Source organism: Carassius carassius, chromosome 22, assembly GCF_963082965.1.
Source record: "Carassius carassius chromosome 22, fCarCar2.1, whole genome shotgun sequence".
NCBI classification, from domain to species: Eukaryota; Metazoa; Chordata; class Actinopteri; order Cypriniformes; family Cyprinidae; genus Carassius; species Carassius carassius.
In genome coordinates, this window is record NC_081776.1 from 31580160 (window position 1) to 31598022 (window position 17863).

The 17863-nt window shown below is 40.3% G+C and overlaps 4 long non-coding RNA genes and 1 pseudogene across 4 annotated transcripts; 2 read left to right on the forward strand and 3 right to left on the reverse strand.

Annotated features, from left to right (window-relative positions):
- The first annotated feature begins 122 nt into the window (after window positions 1-122).
- Window positions 123-748, forward strand: LOC132098507 (uncharacterized). Its single transcript, XR_009422950.1, has 3 exons — window positions 123-247; window positions 527-607; window positions 700-748. It is a non-coding gene; the product is annotated as an uncharacterized LOC132098507 (long non-coding RNA).
- Window positions 749-1975: 1227 nt separating this feature from the next.
- Window positions 1976-3320, forward strand: LOC132098508 (uncharacterized). The gene is made up of 5 exons (XR_009422951.1): window positions 1976-2052; window positions 2134-2288; window positions 2405-2730; window positions 2823-3001; window positions 3117-3320. It is a non-coding gene; the product is annotated as an uncharacterized LOC132098508 (long non-coding RNA).
- Window positions 3321-4264: 944 nt separating this feature from the next.
- Window positions 4265-9092, reverse strand: LOC132098509 (uncharacterized). Its single transcript, XR_009422952.1, has 2 exons — window positions 8949-9092; window positions 4265-4692 (listed from the first exon to the last, which is right to left on the reverse strand). It is a non-coding gene; the product is annotated as an uncharacterized LOC132098509 (long non-coding RNA).
- A 523-nt stretch (window positions 9093-9615) lies between these two features.
- On the reverse strand, window positions 9616-11130 carry LOC132098510 (uncharacterized). Its single transcript, XR_009422953.1, has 3 exons — window positions 10910-11130; window positions 10322-10455; window positions 9616-9757 (listed from the first exon to the last, which is right to left on the reverse strand). It is a non-coding gene; the product is annotated as an uncharacterized LOC132098510 (long non-coding RNA).
- A 3377-nt stretch (window positions 11131-14507) lies between these two features.
- The window catches only part of LOC132099229 (gastrula zinc finger protein XlCGF26.1-like), a 31450-nt pseudogene continuing 28094 nt past the window's right edge, over window positions 14508-17863 (reverse strand).

Below are 17863 nucleotides of genomic sequence, written 5' to 3' on the forward strand. Positions count from 1 at the left end.
GCAGGTATGGAGAACATTGACTGGTCATAATCTTGATTTAATATTCAGTTTCTTATTAGGGAAACAAAATTTAATTTCATGTTTTTGAAGGCCTAGGACTGAATGTTCCAATCACCTGTTACCAACATTAGAGAACGAACACCTAAATGCACAGACTTCAGACAGTGATTCACTCATCAACCAGTCACCCACTGAGGAAAATACTGACCAACTGTTCATCGATTTAACAGATGAGAAAACGGACATGGTAAATTTCAAGTTTGCATTGTTAAGAGCTTGTGCTACAATCAAACATTTTCTTCTGCCATAATTTCAGTTTGTAGGTTCACAATATTAGCATTTCAAAACACTTCTTATTTTTCTAAAAAAAAACAAAAAATGTGCTACTTGTTGTATATAATGTTCATCAAACTGAAGAAGAGAGTGGTCTTGTCGATCATCCACATTTATTTGGTACAGGTTTTATGGTAGATGCTCTTAGGAGTGTCTTTAATATTTATTAATTCCTATATCAAAATATTGGCAGGAATCTTTAAGTGAATGGCGGAGGATGCGTGAGGAGCAGGATGATGAATATAATCAGTCTTTGATAGCAGATCAAGCCAAAGTATGTAGGGTAGACTTTATAACAGACATCCTCTGATGACATCGTGTAATCTTTCTGTCTGCATTACAATATGAATTTGTAATTTGTTTCAGGAACTGCAGAAGATGAATAGCAAAGAATCTGAGAATAGACGCAGAAAGGTAAGTCTAAGTTGAGGAAATCAGGATGTTGCTGCCATTTTAAGACATTATATATTTACTTGTAATGACTTATGTGTATTTGCGAAGCAGATGCTTAGAAGATAACTTAAAGCAAATTACAAGCTGAAGAATTCTACAAAAGTATCATCATAGAGAAAATAATACTAGGGCTTTAATTCAGAGTTAATAGGTTAGTCAGAAAAAATATAGATTAAACTTGGACAGACATGCACATGTGCAAAACATTGTTGCTGTTTTTCCTTATTCCATGTTTTTGAGCTCTTTGGATAGTTATTAAAAGATCATTTAGGCATTGAGGGAAAGGGAGTGATTAAAAGTCCTGGTAATTGATTTAATTACGCGTTGTGACAGTGCTACAAGGCACCGCACACTGAGACAAAAAAAAGATAAAAAAAGACTTGTGTTTTGTTTACTATTACAGTTTGATTTTGAAACTTGCCTGCATTATTTTAGGCTATAGATGAGAAACGAGCGCATTGAACTTTGCTCATTGTGTGCCACTAAAAGTAAAATATCCAAGTGGCTTAATGAGGACCAGGAAATTTATTTTAAGTGAATCAATTAAGGTTGGTAAGGTTTATTTTATTACATTTATTCACTTAGCTAACGCTTTTATCCAAAGCGACTTACAATTGCTATATATGTCAGAGGTCACACACCTCTGGAGCAACTAGGGGTTAAGTGTCTTGCTCAGGGACACATTGGTGTCTCACAGTGGATTCGAACCCGGGTCTCCCACACCACAGACATGTGTCTTATCCACTGCGCCGACACCACCCCATTTTATAGTTGTTGTTTTTTGGTGTGCAAAGTCTTCTGTGTTTAAATGTGAAATAATCCAAATGTCTAGGCACTGTTTGACTTGGTTGGAGAGGTGGAGGACGCTACAGAATGGTTCCATATTCAGGAAGCCCAGACCGTTCTCATCCCAAGGCGTCATATACTGACCTTTTTGACATTTCCTCAACATCCTACGCACATGGCACCCTCTAGCGTCAATATTAGAAGCAGATAAAAATGGGCCAGAAGGCGCCTCCTAGCGGTCTATCCCTAACCCTAACCTTAACCCATAATCTGTGTCTCATATTGACGCTAGAGGATGCCATATGCGTAGGATGTTGACGAAATGTCAAGAGGGTCAGTATATGATGCCTTGGGATGAGAATGCGTTAGGAAGCCTCATCACCACCACTTAGAAATGACCTATGTGGAACCATTTTTGAAAGAAATATCAGAGGGCCAACCACACTTTTTGTCCAGTGGATTTCCTCCGAAGACGCAGAGGTAGATTTACAAAGTGTTTCTTTTTTTTCTTTTTTCAAATCTTTCAAAGCTTGTCATTTACTGTTTTATGTAATTCATCAGTTTATGCAGATCATTCTTGCACCTGATGGTAATGACAACCATAATAAAGATGATTATAATTCTGGGACTGTCAGCCCATTGGATCAACCTAGCACCTCTTATGAACATCTGGCATCGTTCTCCCCTCGTTCAGAGCAGGAAGAGACTGTCCAGAAGTATGAATTAAAATGTTATAGTACCAGTTAACCCATAGTCCCCTTTATACCTGTATCCCATTTGATATACAATGTCATCATTTATCATTTGCATTCATAATAATATTCTTTTCCAGGACCAACCTTCAAACAATACTGAGTCTCCTTTCAGCCAAGATAGATGATGATAGTCCCACTAGTAATCAGATCAATGTTGTAAGGGATTATAAAGGCAATACCCACAACATACTGAGAAGCACTGTTCAGGCTTTTAGTCGGCGATGATTTAACCTCAGAGCTAGACTGGATGTGATTTTTGTTGATGATACAAAAGCGGCAGAGGGGGCTGTGGACGGTGGTGGTCCAACTAGAGAGTACCTCAGATTGCTCCTTAAGGCTGTCCAACAGTCTAGCATGTTTGTGGGCCCTGAAAATAGTAAGAGGTTGCGGCTTGACAGTGAAGGTAAGCATATGAACTAAAGGTCTTATTTAAAATGATTTCATAACATTAAGTCATTGTAGTTAATTAAAATATTTTGATAATTTTCTTTACAGCTTTGCACAAAGGTCTCTACAGGCAGATATCTCAAATGATATCAGTTTGTATAATTCATGGAGGAATGGGGCCACATTTCTTTTCAGAAAAGCTCTTTCTCCAAGTTTGTGGTAAACCCACCCATCCTGCAACCTTGGATGAAGTAGATGATGAGACCTTTAAAGAAATGCTTTGCAAAGTAACTATTTTTCTTAAACTGCAGTGAGCAAAATTTGGAAGTTATGCTGGAAGAGTACCCCATTAATAGTGTTTTTTGTATTTTAGCTGCAACATGACGGTTTTTGTTTTTTCAGATAAAAGAAGCCGAAACTCTTCCAGAAGCCAAAGCTGCCATTGATATGGCAGAAGATTGCCTGTCCATAATTGGAGCCTTTAGATCCATTAGTACTCTTAAGCAGCGGGACATTCTGGTACAGTCAGCTGTGGAGTATTATGTTAATGGGAGATGCAATGTTGCACTGCAACAGTACGTAGTATCAAACACTTTCTTGTTTGTTGAAATTGTTTGCATACCTTGTTCTTTGTACAAACTACATGTTTGTCAGTAACTGAACAGTAACCAAACAGTTTCTGGTCTCATTGACTTCCATAGTATATATTTTTTCCTACTATGGAAGTCAATGAGTCCAGAAACTGTTTGGTTACTGATATTCTTCTAAATATCTTCCTTTCTGTTCAGCAGAAGAAAGAAATTCATACAGGTTTGAAACAACATGAGGGTGAGTATATGATGACAGAATTTTCATTTCAAAGTCGAGTATCCCTTTAAAGTTATAGTTAAACCATGAATGAAATTTACCCCATAATTTACTCACCCTCATGCCATCCTAGGTGTACAACATCTTCCTTTCTTCAGCCAAATACATGTGGAGTAACATTTAACAAAATCCTAGCAGTTCATATTGAACTGTTTATCACAACAATGCCATAACAAAGCTATGAAAAGTCAGAATTTTATTTATTATTTCTCCAATTGTGTTTGGCTGAAGAAATGAAGACATCGTACACCTAGGATGGCATGAGGGTGAGTAAATTATGGGGTAAATTTCATTAGGGTGGAGTTTAAATGCATTGTTGTTTGAAAATACTATGTTTTTTTTTTTTGACAACATGAAATGTTACAGTTGTTCAGCTGTTTTATTGCTCCGTGACAATGCACTATAACCAGTCAACTTCATACTACAAGATTTGTTCATTTCTGAAAGCATTAGAAAAAAAACCTAATGTAAACATTAACACATTAATAATTGATGCATGACAGTTAGTCTCGTCATACTGACATGGTTAATTCCAACTTTTAATGAGTCTAAAATGTTGTTTACAGCGTGTTAACGCATAAATTAAATGCTTTTTCAGATATTACTGTGTCTGATTCCTGATCAACAAATACGATGTCTTTCTGATATGCACATATTGTTACGAACTGCTCCGAGACATGAAGTTTGAGGATCCAAATGCAGTTTATTTAAAGTGTTATTCAGAATCGTAATCAAAATCCAGGCAAAGGTCATACACAGGCAGGCAATCCAACAAACAGACAAATCCAGAGGGGGAGGCAGAAACAGGAAAACCAGGACACGGGCAGAGATCAAGAACCAGGAACAACGACAACTAAAGAAACGCTCAGAAATGCAGTGGAATAACATACAAGACTTCGCAAAGAGAAGACTATGATTCACCAATCATTTGTTTTACAGCAAGAACGGTTTCCATGTAGACAGATAATGCATCTGAGAAAGGTACATCCGGGTTTGGCTGTGTTGCCAGCTCTTCTTCGGTCAAGCCTCGAGGCAGATCCAACTCAGGAACATGAACACCTTCTGCTTGTTGCCCTTGAATATCTTCCCTGACTTCATCATCAATGTCAATCTACAACAGTTTCAGTATGAATAAATCATTAAGAAAACTTAATTAAAAACAATTAAATTAATTGATCAGTACTTAAGTTTACATTTTTACTCTTAGATTTTTCATTGTCAATTTATCAGTGAAGAAATAAATGAAAAAAAGGACCATCCTTCTATAAAAGTAAAGTAATTAAAGGTGCCTTATGCAACTTGGAGCCACCTATAGGCAATTAGTTGAATTACACTTGTAATGGTTACTAACGGCGCTTGATTGACAGCTTTGCTTCCCAGTTCAGTAGGCGGAGACACTTTTTGCTTGCAGGCTGCAGTCAGACAGACCATCTGAGAGAGTGTGTGTGATAATTTGTGCATACATGTCAGCGCGGCATCGCTCGTCAAGTTCGTTGCTTATTCAGTCCATTTTAAATTCTGATTTTGGCCGCCTCTCAAATGGGTTAAACCATAGATATATTGCCTATGAAGTTCAAGTAAATGTGCTAGAGAGAAAATCCGCGCTCATTCAAGGATGTGCATTTATAGCATGGACGGAGAAAGCGCCGACGCCTGCATGATTTCATCTGACGGTATAAACATATTATAATCGATCTGTTCCATGTGAGAGCAGAACGAACGAGCCTTTATTGACGTTTTTAAATCTGAAACGTCCAAAAAGCAACGAAATTGTCTCTTTTGCAGAGATCACAATGAATGTTTGCGAACTAACTAGCTAACCTGATAAATGGGGTATTACATTACTGTACCTGTCCAATAGAAACGCTCTTCAATGCAAATGCAAACCTCATCTGCTGCCATCTGACAAACGCCAAACCCAGATTTATCCATCCATCCATCCATCTTCTACCGCTTATCCGGGGCCGGGTCGCGGGGGCAGCAGTCTAAGCAGAGAACCCCAGACTTCCCTCTCCCTAGACACTTCCTCCAGCTCTTCTGGGGGGACACCGAGGCGTTCCCAGGCCAGCCGGGAGACATAGTCTCTCCAGCGTGTCCTAGGTCTCCCCCGGGGTCTCCTCCCAGTGGGATGTGCCCGGAACACCTTCCCGGGAAGGCGTCCAGGAGGCATCCGGAACAGATGCCCGAGCCACCTCAGCTGACCCCTCTCGATGTGGAGGAGCAGCGGCTCTACTCTGAGCTCCTCCCGGGTGACTGAGCTTCTCACCCTATCTCTAAGGGATCGCCCAGCCACCCTGCGGAGAAAGCACATTTCGGCCGCCTGTATCCGGGATCTTGTCCTTTCGGTCATGACCCAAAGCTCATGACCATAGGTGAGAGTAGGAACGTAGATTGACCGGTAAATCGAGAGCTTCGCCTTGCGGCTCAGCTCTTTCTTCACCACGACAGACCGGTACATCGACCGCATTACTGCAGAAGCTGCACCGATCCGTCTGTCAATCTCCCGTTCCATCCTTCCCTCACTCGTGAACAAGACCCCAAGATACTTAAACTCCTCCACTTGAGGCAGGAACTCTCCACCAACCTGAAGTGGGCAAGCCACCCTTTTCCGACTGAGGACCATGGCCTCGGATTTGGAGGTGCTGATTCTCATCCCAGCCGCTTCACACTCGGCTGCAAACCGTCCCAGTGCATGCTGAAGGTCCTGGCCTGATGAGGCCAACACGACAACATCATCCGCAAAGAGCAGAGACGAAATCGTGTTGTCACCAAACCTGATCCCCTCCGGCCCCTGGCTGCGCCTAGAAATTCTGTCCATAAAAATCATGAACAGAACCGGCGACAAAGGGCAGCCCTGCCGGAGTCCAACACGCACCGGGAACAAGTCTGACTTACAGCTGGCAATACGAACCAAGCTCCTGCTCCGTTCGTACAGGGACCGGATAGCCCTTATCAAAGGGCCCCGGACCCCATACTCCCGGAGAACCCTCCACAGGCCGCCGCGAGGGACACAGTCGAATGCCTTCTCCAAATCCACAAAGCACATGTGGACTGGTTGGGCATACTCCCATGAACCCTCCAGCACCCTGTAGAGGGTATAGAGCTGGTCCAGTGTTCCACGGCCTGGACGAAAACCACACTGTTCCTCCTGAATCCGAGGTTCTACTATCGGCCGGATTCTCCTCTCCAGTACCCTGGCATAGACTTTCCCAGGGAGGCTGAGAAGTGTGATCCCCCTGTAGTTGGAACACACCCTCCGGTCCCCCTTCTTAAAAAGAGGGACCACCACCCCGGTCTGCCATCCCAGAGGCACCGTCCCCGACTGCCACGCGATGCTGCAGAGGCGTGTCAGCCAAGACAGCCCCACAACATCCAGAGACTTGAGGTACTCAGGGCGGATCTCATCCACCCCCGGTGCCTTGCCACCGAGGAGTTTCTTGACTACCTCGGTGACTTCAGCTTGGGTTATGGACGAGTCCACATCTGAGCCCTCAGCCTCTGCTTCCTCAATGGAAGACGTGACAGCGGGATTGAGGAGATCCTCGAAGTATTCCTTCCACCGTCCAACGACATCCCCAGTTGAGGTCAACAGCTCCCCACCTCTACTGTAAACAGCGTTGGTAGGGCACTGCTTCCCTCTCCTGAGGCGCCGGACGGTTTGCCAGAATCTCTTCGAGGCTGACCGATAGTCCTTCTCCATGGCCTCACCGAACTCCTCCCAGGCCCGAGTTTTTGCCTCCACAACCACCCGGGCTGTAGTCCGCTTGGCCTGCCGGTACCTGTCAGCTGCCTCAGGAGTCCCACAAGCCAACCAGGCCCGATAGGACTCCTTCTTCAGCTTGACGGCATCCCTTACTTCCGGTGTCCACCACCGGGTTCGGGGATTGCCGCCTCGACAGGCACCGGAAACCTTACGGCCACAGCTCCGAGCGGCCGCTTCGACAATGGAGGTGGAGAACATGGTCCACTCGGACTCAATATCTCCAGCCTCCCTCGGGATCCGGTCGAAGCTCTGCCGGAGGTGGGAGTTGAAGATCTCTCTGACAGGAGACTCGGCCAAACGTTCCCAGCAGACCCTCACAGTACGTTTGGGTCTGCCGAGTCTGTCCAGCTTCCTCCCTCGCCATCGGATCCAACTCACCACCAGGTGGTGATCGGTTGACAGCTCCGCCCCTCTCTTCACCCGAGTGTCCAAGACATACGGCCGGAGGTCGGATGAAACGACCACAAAGTCAATCATCGACCTACGGCCTAGGGTGTCCTGGTGCCACGTGTACTGATGGACACCCTTATGCTTGAACATGGTGTTCGTTATGGACAAGCTGTAACTAGCACAGAAGTCCAATAACTGAACACCGCTCGGGTTCAGATCAGGGGGGCCGTTCCTCCCAATCACGCCCCTCCAGGTGTCACTGTCGTTGCCCACGTGGGCGTTGAAGTCCCCCAGTAAAACGACGGAGTCCCCAGTCGAAGCACTTTCCAGCACCCCTCCCAGAGACTCCAAGAAGGCTGGGTACTCTGCATTGCCGTTCGGCCCGTAGGCACAAACGACAGTGAGAGACCTATCCCCGACCCGAAGGCGCAGGGAAGCGACCCTCTCGTTCACCGGGGTAAACTCCAACACATGGCAGCTGAGCTGGGGGGCTATAAGCAAACCCACACCAGCCCGCCGCCTCTCACCTTGGGCAACTCCAGAGTGGTGAAGAGTCCATCCTCTCTCGAGGAGTGTGGTACCAGAGCCCAAGCTGTGCGTAGAGGTGAGTCCGACTATCGCTAGTCGGAACCTCTCTACCTCACGCACAATCTCGGGCTCCTTCCCCGCCAGTGAGGTGACGTTCCACGTCCCTAGAGCTAGTTTCCGTGTCCAGGGATCGGGCTGTCGAGGCCCCCGCCTTCGACTGCCACCCGATTGTCTAAGCACCGGCCCCTTACGGTCCCTCCTGTAGGTGGTGAGCCCACGGGAAGGCGGCCCCAAACCCAGATTTACTCTGGTTTTACTCTGGGCTTTATCCGATGCTCTCTTTGCATTGCTATATTTTCTTTTTTTTGGCAAGCTCCATCTCTAGTAGGGCTTTCGTCCGCCATTACTTTAACAAAATATTGGGCGTGTTTGTAACTCTGTGTACCTGCCCTCAAAGCCTGTCATTGGCTATCACCTCACACACACCCTTACAAATGTACACGCCCCAAAACGTCCCGACTCCAATATATGCTGGCTACCAAGGCAGTGGGGGGAATGTCAGTTCTGACACTCTGCCAGATACTATGTTTTAACGTTAGCTGATGACATATAAGGGTTATTATTGGATATTTTATTATGGAACAAGTTGCATAAGGCACCTTTAACTAAACCCACTGCATAATTACCTGATTTGAGCCTTCCTTCTCATGATTTGACCAAAGCTGCAGCGGAGTTCTGTTGCCAGCAGATCTAAGACTGTGACTATTCCAGGCACTCTGAAATTCTTGTAGATGCCTCTGAATTTGTGGTATGTAAGACCAGTGCAAGGCAAACAATAACAATTGGATAACAATTCTCCATCTGCAAATTTAAGTATTTAAAGTTACTCATTGAAGAATACAACATGTATTAAAAAATAACTTGTCCCACACAAGCACACAAAAACTATATGCAATGGCTACAACATTGAACATGCTTTTGTGTCCAATAGTACAGGAAAGGTTTTAAGGAATGGCTTTCTTCCTACACCACATATTCACTTATGTCAATAAAAGCATTACATGAAATCATTACATATAACAAGCAGGGCAAGATCAAGCATGCAGACTTTTTTGCATATATTCTGATAATCTGAAAGAATACAAGACTATTACACTATAATTGGTAGCTGAAAACATAAAACAAAACAAAATATTTGCTAAATAAAACGTTGTGACTGATGGGAATTTTATTTTGTAGACATATGTAAAGGATTATATTTAGGTGTGTAAGAGAGCAGATTATGTGTGACCCTAGACATTAGCAACATTATCCATTAACTTTACCAAAGAAATGCTTAACACCAACCGAATAAGTTTATGATTCCCATCAATGTGCCACACACTGTTGGGAGCTGGTACCCTGTAACGTCGGCGTCGGGCCGTCCTAAGACGTAACCTGCGCAGTTCCGTTCCTTCCGGATCTACTCGTCTTAATGATGCTAAAACCCTGTGTTCTGCAACAGATTATAACAATAATATTCATATGTTACATCTTGCATTTTTTAAGAGAAACTGCACATTTTGGATGCCTTTTTTTTAGCATGTTTTACATAATTTAAATCTGACTCAAATGAACTAGCGGCACATTGTTATTTCTTGCGTAGTGATGGCTATCTATGTTCAAGTACATCAGATACATGCAGATGAAGTGTAATTAGACTGTATTTAAAACAAACAGTATATGACTCACACATTGAGTAATTGCGCTCAATTTGTGCTGGTTTGATTTAATCTTCCCAGTAAAGTGAAACATAACTTGGCTAGTGATTTGACAGTGTCACTCGCCACTGTAATTTTTTTAACCACATTTGCCTGCCCAAATAGGAATAATGCCCAAAACATACAAAAAGGAATTTTGTAAAGGTGTAAATGGAAAAAGCCAATGGTAGGGATGCACCAAAATGTATTGATTTTTAGCCAAAAGAAAAAAGGCCGAAAATATCTGTTAATTTCAAACTTGGATGATACATTAGAAATGTCATTAGACATAAAATGTTAATATTTGCTACATTTCCTACTTTAAATATGAAGTTTCCTGGATCTTATGTGTCCCAAGATCATCTTGTAGCCAGAATTGGGGTATCTGTGGTGTATTTCCTCCACTATTCTATCCAACTCCTCATTCGTAATGGAGGTGGACAAGTCACGTTTCCTAAAAACAAAACATGTTTTAATTATAGTAAGGCATTACACACACAAGTTTTACATAATACAATTATATTATAATATTTTAACAAATTCCGACTTCACTGCCCTTTAAAGCACTCACATACATTCGAGAGCCCCTCCCCCCTCCTCTTCACGTAACCAACTTAACTGTAGTAAATATCCAGCCTAATGTTTGATGTAATGCTGTAACATTATATGTAAGGGATAATATAGAGCGAGGCGGTTGTTATAGCGAAAGCGGAGGGGTCTTGAATCAGACTAAAGGGGTTGTATTCACAATTTGACACAAAATATTGATTTAAAAGGGAGTTTATTGATTTAAAAACGATTGTATCCCTTACATAAAGACAGTCATGCGATTGACCACTGTAGTTAAACGCAAGCAGGCATATTCTTTCTGGAAACAACATTGATACATTTTCTTTTAAGTTACATACCTTAAGCCATCACGTGCAAGTTTTCGTCGGACTGTCCTTAGCGACACATCGTTACATCTTGCCGTTTCTTCTGCTGGTACATCCAACGACTGGTGTTGTTCAAGAATGCTTGGAACTGCAATAGTGTGACGGCTGCTACAGTCCGAGGGACTCAGTCGTTGAATGACACTCTGTGCCTCATCAAACGTGGCCCAAATCCTTCCATTTATTGTACAGCCACAATTATCCGCTGCGTTTGCAACGTCTTCCCTCAACTGTGAAACTCTTCTATATACAAAATGATAATCGAGAGGAGAATTTCTTTCGCAGAAATCAGCTAAAGCTAGCAAGATTGACAAATGGATAAAGAAAAGCATTTGGAAAAACGGCAAAGAAAAGCATCTGGCAAATAGAGAGAGAAAAGGTTTGCCAAATGCTTTAAAAAAAAAAGCAATTTAACTTGTGCATTTAAATTATTTATTAATGTACTTTTTATTGTTTAATTAATCCAAGTTTAAAAACATGAATTAAATAAACAGTTTAAATGTGTCTATTTATTCATACATTTAAAATGTTTTTTTAAATTTATTGTTTTATGGTATTATTAAAATACATTTTAAAACATAAATAAAATAAACAACTTTAAAAATGTATATTAATTTGTCCATTTAAAAGTGATTTATTTACATACATTTTTATGTTTGAATTATTAAATTGATAAATTGATGCTTCATTTTATTTTTAAGTGGCACCCCTGGTCCTCCATAGTTTCTGTCATCTTGGTCATGTGAACTTGAGCGAGAAACTGTGTATGAATGTAGAGTGCAATGTCTACGCTCAAATGAAAATAAAAAATAAAATAGAAAACGTGTGTTAGCATGGATGATTTACATTGTGGTTTGAAATGCACAATGTGCATTGTTTAAGATGGCTTTCAGTTCAATAAAAAAAATAAAAAACATTTAAAATTGTTAACATGTGAGTGGGAGAGAACATGAGTCATCCCGGGAAACGGGATGGGAATTTCCCCCAGTTTTTTTCATGGGATTGGGACTGGACGGGAACTTTTTTTGCGGGATTGGGACGGGAGAGATTAGAAAATCCCCTCCCATGTCACCGTCACCCTCTACTTCACACACCTGCCACAGCAGCCATGAGTCGCATTGGAGTGACGTCAACTCCCCCTTGGACTGATTGGCTAGAGGAGCAGCTGTCAATCTAGAACTCGTGGCCCAATGGTGACGCTGAAGCCTGCCCTGATTTACATGAAACTCAAACTGCAACTTTTAGAAACACAAGCGCACAACGTGGAAACAAGAGCAAAGGGGAAAAAAACACAAGCACACAAAAAAATGACATATGAGCAGGAAACCTTATTTTGTTTGAGATTTGGAAAATGTTGAATTCATGTTTCAGTTTTGTGCAATATAATTTTAAATGTGTTTACATTTTTGATATATATGGTGGGCTGTTATCGGCGTTAATGTGCTGCGTTAACGTGAAACTCTTATCGGGTGATAAAAAAAAATCGCAGTTTGAACAAACAAAAAGATGTGAAAGAGCCCAATTCAGTGCTCGCGAATTGCATTACTTTCTAGTTTTAACAGTCAAACCAAAAATTATTATATTTATCAGTCACCACTTTAGTTGAGGGGCCACAAACATAATGAAGTCATGAGAAACTAATGCTTAGTTAATGATGACGTCAATGTTAAGGTCTGTCGATTTACCTACTATGAAGAAGAAATTAACATGCTTGATAACTCGTATCATTGTTAATGAAAAACATTAGTTCTCACAGCAATTGATAAGACTGTTCTAGCCATGAGGTAATGTGGATTTATTTAATATTCCATTAATAATTAGAAACAAGTCTTGCATGCGTGAAATAATGCTTTTTTTATCATGTACCATAAGCATAGCTTTATCCACAATTTATAGAAAAGACCTTGTTTTTGGTTAACAAAGAAAACATCATGATCATGTGTAATTTATCATAAATCACAATGATGTACTCACCTTACTTAATGTCTCAATTAAGGTGTTGTTCATCCATGAAGTCGTGAATGAAAGATTATGAGCTCGTTAGTTCCTGATAATTCATGAAGTAATGCATAATTCACACATTAATTTATGCATTAATTCATGGTCATTTGTGTACCCTTACCGTAAAGTGTTACCCTTTTGAACAAAAAAATCAGTTTTATTCTAGCTTTAAGCATTCCTTTTTTTTTAAATCAACACTTGAATGTTATTAAAAAGCAGGTCATATGGTATTTTAAAGTGTCCTAATATTGTCAGAAAACATTGTACTTTTCTCAGAATATACATTTAATAATATTTGCCAATGATTTCGAAACGATTAGTTCCTAGCAAGTTTGGAGCAAACCCCTCCCCCTTCCATAAGCATGCTCTACTCTGATTGGTCAGCTGGACAAGACCGTTGTGATTGGCACAGAGAGGAGTCCTTGAGCCAGTTGGTCAGCTTTACCATTGACAAAGCACCTTTACATAAAACAATAATATAGTGCTCCAATCCGTTCGTATAATGACATAAAATACACAAACACTTGTGCAAGCAAATTGTGCCCACAGCTAAAGTTTAGCTGCTTTACTGTGAACAGTTGCTGGATATGTTAGCCGAGTGCTAACGTGACTAACTGATGAAACAATACAGTTTGTAAACCAAAATATATCTTTTGTAATGTTTGAAGAACGACAGACAAAAGATGCTCTGTATTAACTTTTAATCATAACGCAGTACAGTTTTATCAGGCACAGCAGTATTAACCCTATAACTTCCCCTGCAGCAAAATAAACAGCTGTTTCACAGTGATTATAAAGTCTGTGTGCTACACTACATTCTTTGACTGAATGAATTAGAAGAACGTCTATATACAATAATCGACACATTCTTAGGAAATAGTGGGTTCACATATGATATTTTGGGCACTCCGTTGAAAATGTACACATAAACAGTGTTGGGCAGTAGTAAATGTTGCTTTTGTGCAATAGATGAACAACCATTTATTTGTTTGTTTTAGATATTTTATGCATAGATATTTCTATTTTGCATCAGTCCTGTGACTCATTTTCACACGAGTTCTCCCGCTCTCAGCAGCATCCCGCGCCGCACTCAGTTGCTTCGGGTCTAATGCATTTTGTCAGCAATGTAATGCCGCAGTAACGTATAGAGACCTCGGTTTGTAACTATACTCTGATTACTATTTTTTTAATTATTATGCTTTAGATCACTCAGGAACTAAAAAAGTTATCAAATTAATGTAACACGTTACTGTCCAACACTACACATAACTTAATCGCGCTTACAGGTAATGGTTCGGAGAGCTTGTTAGTCCAAATTAAGAAGATTAAAAACCAAGATTAGATATTCAGTCCTTGGTAATATGACATACACACAACAAAAGGTTTGAATAGTATTTCTGTGGAAAGACACAGCGTCTTCTTAAACATTATGCTAACACACTAACTAGCAGGAGTGTTTGTGGGCAGGTGTTGGTATTTCGCAGGCAGGTTTATGCAAATGTGTTACCCAGAGTGACGTATACCCGTAACATGCAAAATATTTGAAAATACGGCTCTCTCTTTTGAGATACAATATCTTTATTTATCATGCACGTTTTTGATTAACAATTTTGCAGATTATTGCAGGATTTCAATTGTGAACATTTTAGTCGCACATGCTTTTCATGTATATGACCGTACGAGCACACACATATGAATGCCTTCTCTCTCGTGTGAATCCTCATGTGGTTTCCTTTACATGTTAGTCATTTTCCACACATTTGAAGGGTTTCTCTCTTTTGTGAATACTCTGGTGATTCTTAAGAGTTCCTTTTTGTGTGAAGCTCTTCCCACACAGTTTGCAGGTATACGGCTTCTCTCCAGTGTGAAGTATCATGTGATTGCTGATGCTATTTTTATAACGAAACCTCTTTCCACACTGTTCACATGCGAACAACTTCTCTCCATTGTGATTTTTCATGTGGTGATTAAAGGTTTTTTTGTGTCTGAAACTCTTTCCACACAGAGAGCAAGTATAAGGTTTCTCTCCCGTGTGAACTTTCATGTGGACTTCAAGGCTTTGTTTATCAGTGAAACTTGTTCCACACTTTCGGCAGGTGAAAGATTTCTCTTGAATGTGAATTTTCATGTGGTAATTAAAGGTGTTTTTATGTGCAAAACACTTTACACATTGGGTGCAAATGTAAGGTTTCTCTCCAGTGTGAATTCTCATGTGGACTTTAAGGTTTCCATTTTGAGTGAAACTCTTTCCACACTCTAGGCAGGTGAAAGATATCTCTCTAGTGTGAACTCTCATGTGATTCCTAAGGTTTAGTTCGGCTGTGAAGCTCTTTCCACACTCTTGGCAGGTGAACGGCTTCTCTCCAGTGTGAACCATCATGTGGACTTTAAGATTTCCTTTTTGAGAGAAGCTTTTCCCACACTGTTGGCAGGTGAACGGCTTCTCTCCAGTGTGAACTCTCATGTGATTCCTAAAGTTAAGTTTGGTTGTGAAGCTCTTTCCACACTTGGCAGGAGAACCGCTTCTCTCCAGTGTGAACTCTCATGTGGAGTACAAGTTTTTTTTTTTTACTAAAACACTTTCCACACTGACAGCAACTGAATAAACCGTTTGATTTGGTCATCTGAACTCTTTTTTGTGAGGTCTTCTTAGTGGATTTTCCCTTAGTCATGAAATCATGATGATTATTGTCTTCCTTCTCATTCGGTTTCTGACTGTCTTCTGACTGTCCTCTTTCAGCACTTTGAGGTCTAAAATGAAAAAAAGGCAAATACAAGTTTGACTTCACAAAGCGACAGACATCAAAGCAACATAAATCAATAAAAACAACAACATGTTAGATACTACACACACTAAGCTACTAAAATAAGAGTTTTCTCAGAATCCATCATTTTTCTGAACGTTTCTCCTTCTTTAAAACAAGTCCAAAAAAAATTTAAACTGTAGTCTAAGAAAGCTGAAAGTTATCAAACCCATTATCACATGACCCAGGAGAAAAGACAAATCCCAAATTTGTCATTTATGTCTAAAATATAAAAAAAAAAAATGAAAAAAAAAAAAATTGTGTCCTCCTCTCAACTATGTTCAGTGTTGAAGAGAAACAGTATTGCAGTCAGGATTTAAGCCAATTCATAGTACAGAAACCTTCCTTACCATGTTCCTTACTATAGTTATCTATCTTTTAGTGCTATTAGATCAATCAACAACATAGACCACAACATTCTCTTGCATAGCATTAACAATATATGATTAAACATGGATAAGATCCTATCTGTCAGACTGCCATTACATGTATATGAATAGATGTCTCAAACACAAGTATGGTGTACCACAGGGCTCTGTATTAAGTCCTCTGATTTTTTCTGCTTCACTTGTTTATGCTGGACATTATCATTAGATTTTGCAGTTATGACTATGATTATTCAGTTTTATATTTTCTCACAATCTGATAAAACTTCAGAGAGTTTGATGATGAACGATGGAATAGCTAGTAATCTTTTTCTATAAAATTGTAAAAACAAGATATTAAAGGGATAATATCATTTTTAGGTGAACTATCACTTAATTAAAAAAAATAAATAAAAAAAAATACATAAGGTGCTAGAACTCAATTTGGGTACTGTTATGACATTTTCGTATATAAGAACCCAGGTGTTGTGTTGACAGCTGCAATTTGACGGTTTGCTATTTGTAAAAAGCAAAGTGAAATGCTGCCCAGAACCGGGAAGTGACAGGCCACTAGAGGACTCCATGAGAACCTCATGGTTAAAACTGTTATCTATGAGAAACACACAGTGGCGTTTCGTTACTGAATGATTCAGCTTACAAATAATTTGAAACCACTGCTCACTCATTAAGACTTGCATTTTTTTTCATTCAAATGCATTTGTGGTTTTAGTTTTTAGTAATTCATTTAAAAAATACTCAAGACATTACTTATACAATTGTACCTTCTGTGTAAATGCACCTATGCCACTCATGAGTAGCAACATACAATAGGCCTAATTTATACAACACAAACAGATTGATTTTCCTGTGTTGTTCATAATGCTGTTCTAATGTACATTTTTGGAATCCTTTAATGTTTTCATATTTTCAAAACGTTGGTACACAAAAAAATTACACCTGCTCATAATCATGTGTAAATTGTATGTAAAACACCTGAATATTTAGTTTACTGTTTTTTGGCAAACTGGTAACTTGATAACACTATATGTACCATAATATTTCATGAGTTTGTTTGCACATATGCTATGCAATATTTAGGCTACTGATGTGAAAATTAATTTGCTTGCTGTAAGGGACTTCAACTCCAGCTCTGATTAACAAGTGCTTGGAAAACAATTGTAAATGGCAAGATATTTAAATTGTGTTGATGGGGTTGAGGAGATGGAGGAATGCTGAAACAATGGATGCCAGAGCAAGATGAGCACTGCTTATGTGCTCCGGCAGTTAAAGGGGTCATATGGTGCTGCTAAAAAGAACATTATTTCGTGTATTTGGTGTAATGCAATGTGATTATGTGGTTTAAGGTTCAAAAACATTATTTTCCACATAAAGTACATTATTGTTTCTCCTCTTTGTCCCATCTTTCTGAAACGCATAATTTTTTATAAAAGCTCATCGGTCTGAAAAGCAAGGTATGCTCTAAGGGAACAAGCGTTATGTGTAAGGGAAAATCTCCTTTTTTCATTCTGCTGAAGCCTGATTTTTTCATGTTTGTGTAGCTGCACAAACCAAATGGCGCTTCGACCTGCCAGAAGGGCCAGTAGCACCATTCATCAGATCATTCGACTGAAGCGACATTCATATATTTGCGCAGCTTGTTGTGCGCTAAAAAGGGCCCTAAGGGACTTGGACATTATCTCGCCCTGAGCTTAGCTGAGGGCTTGAGAAAGTACTTCCCACAAGGGAGGTTAGACAGATAG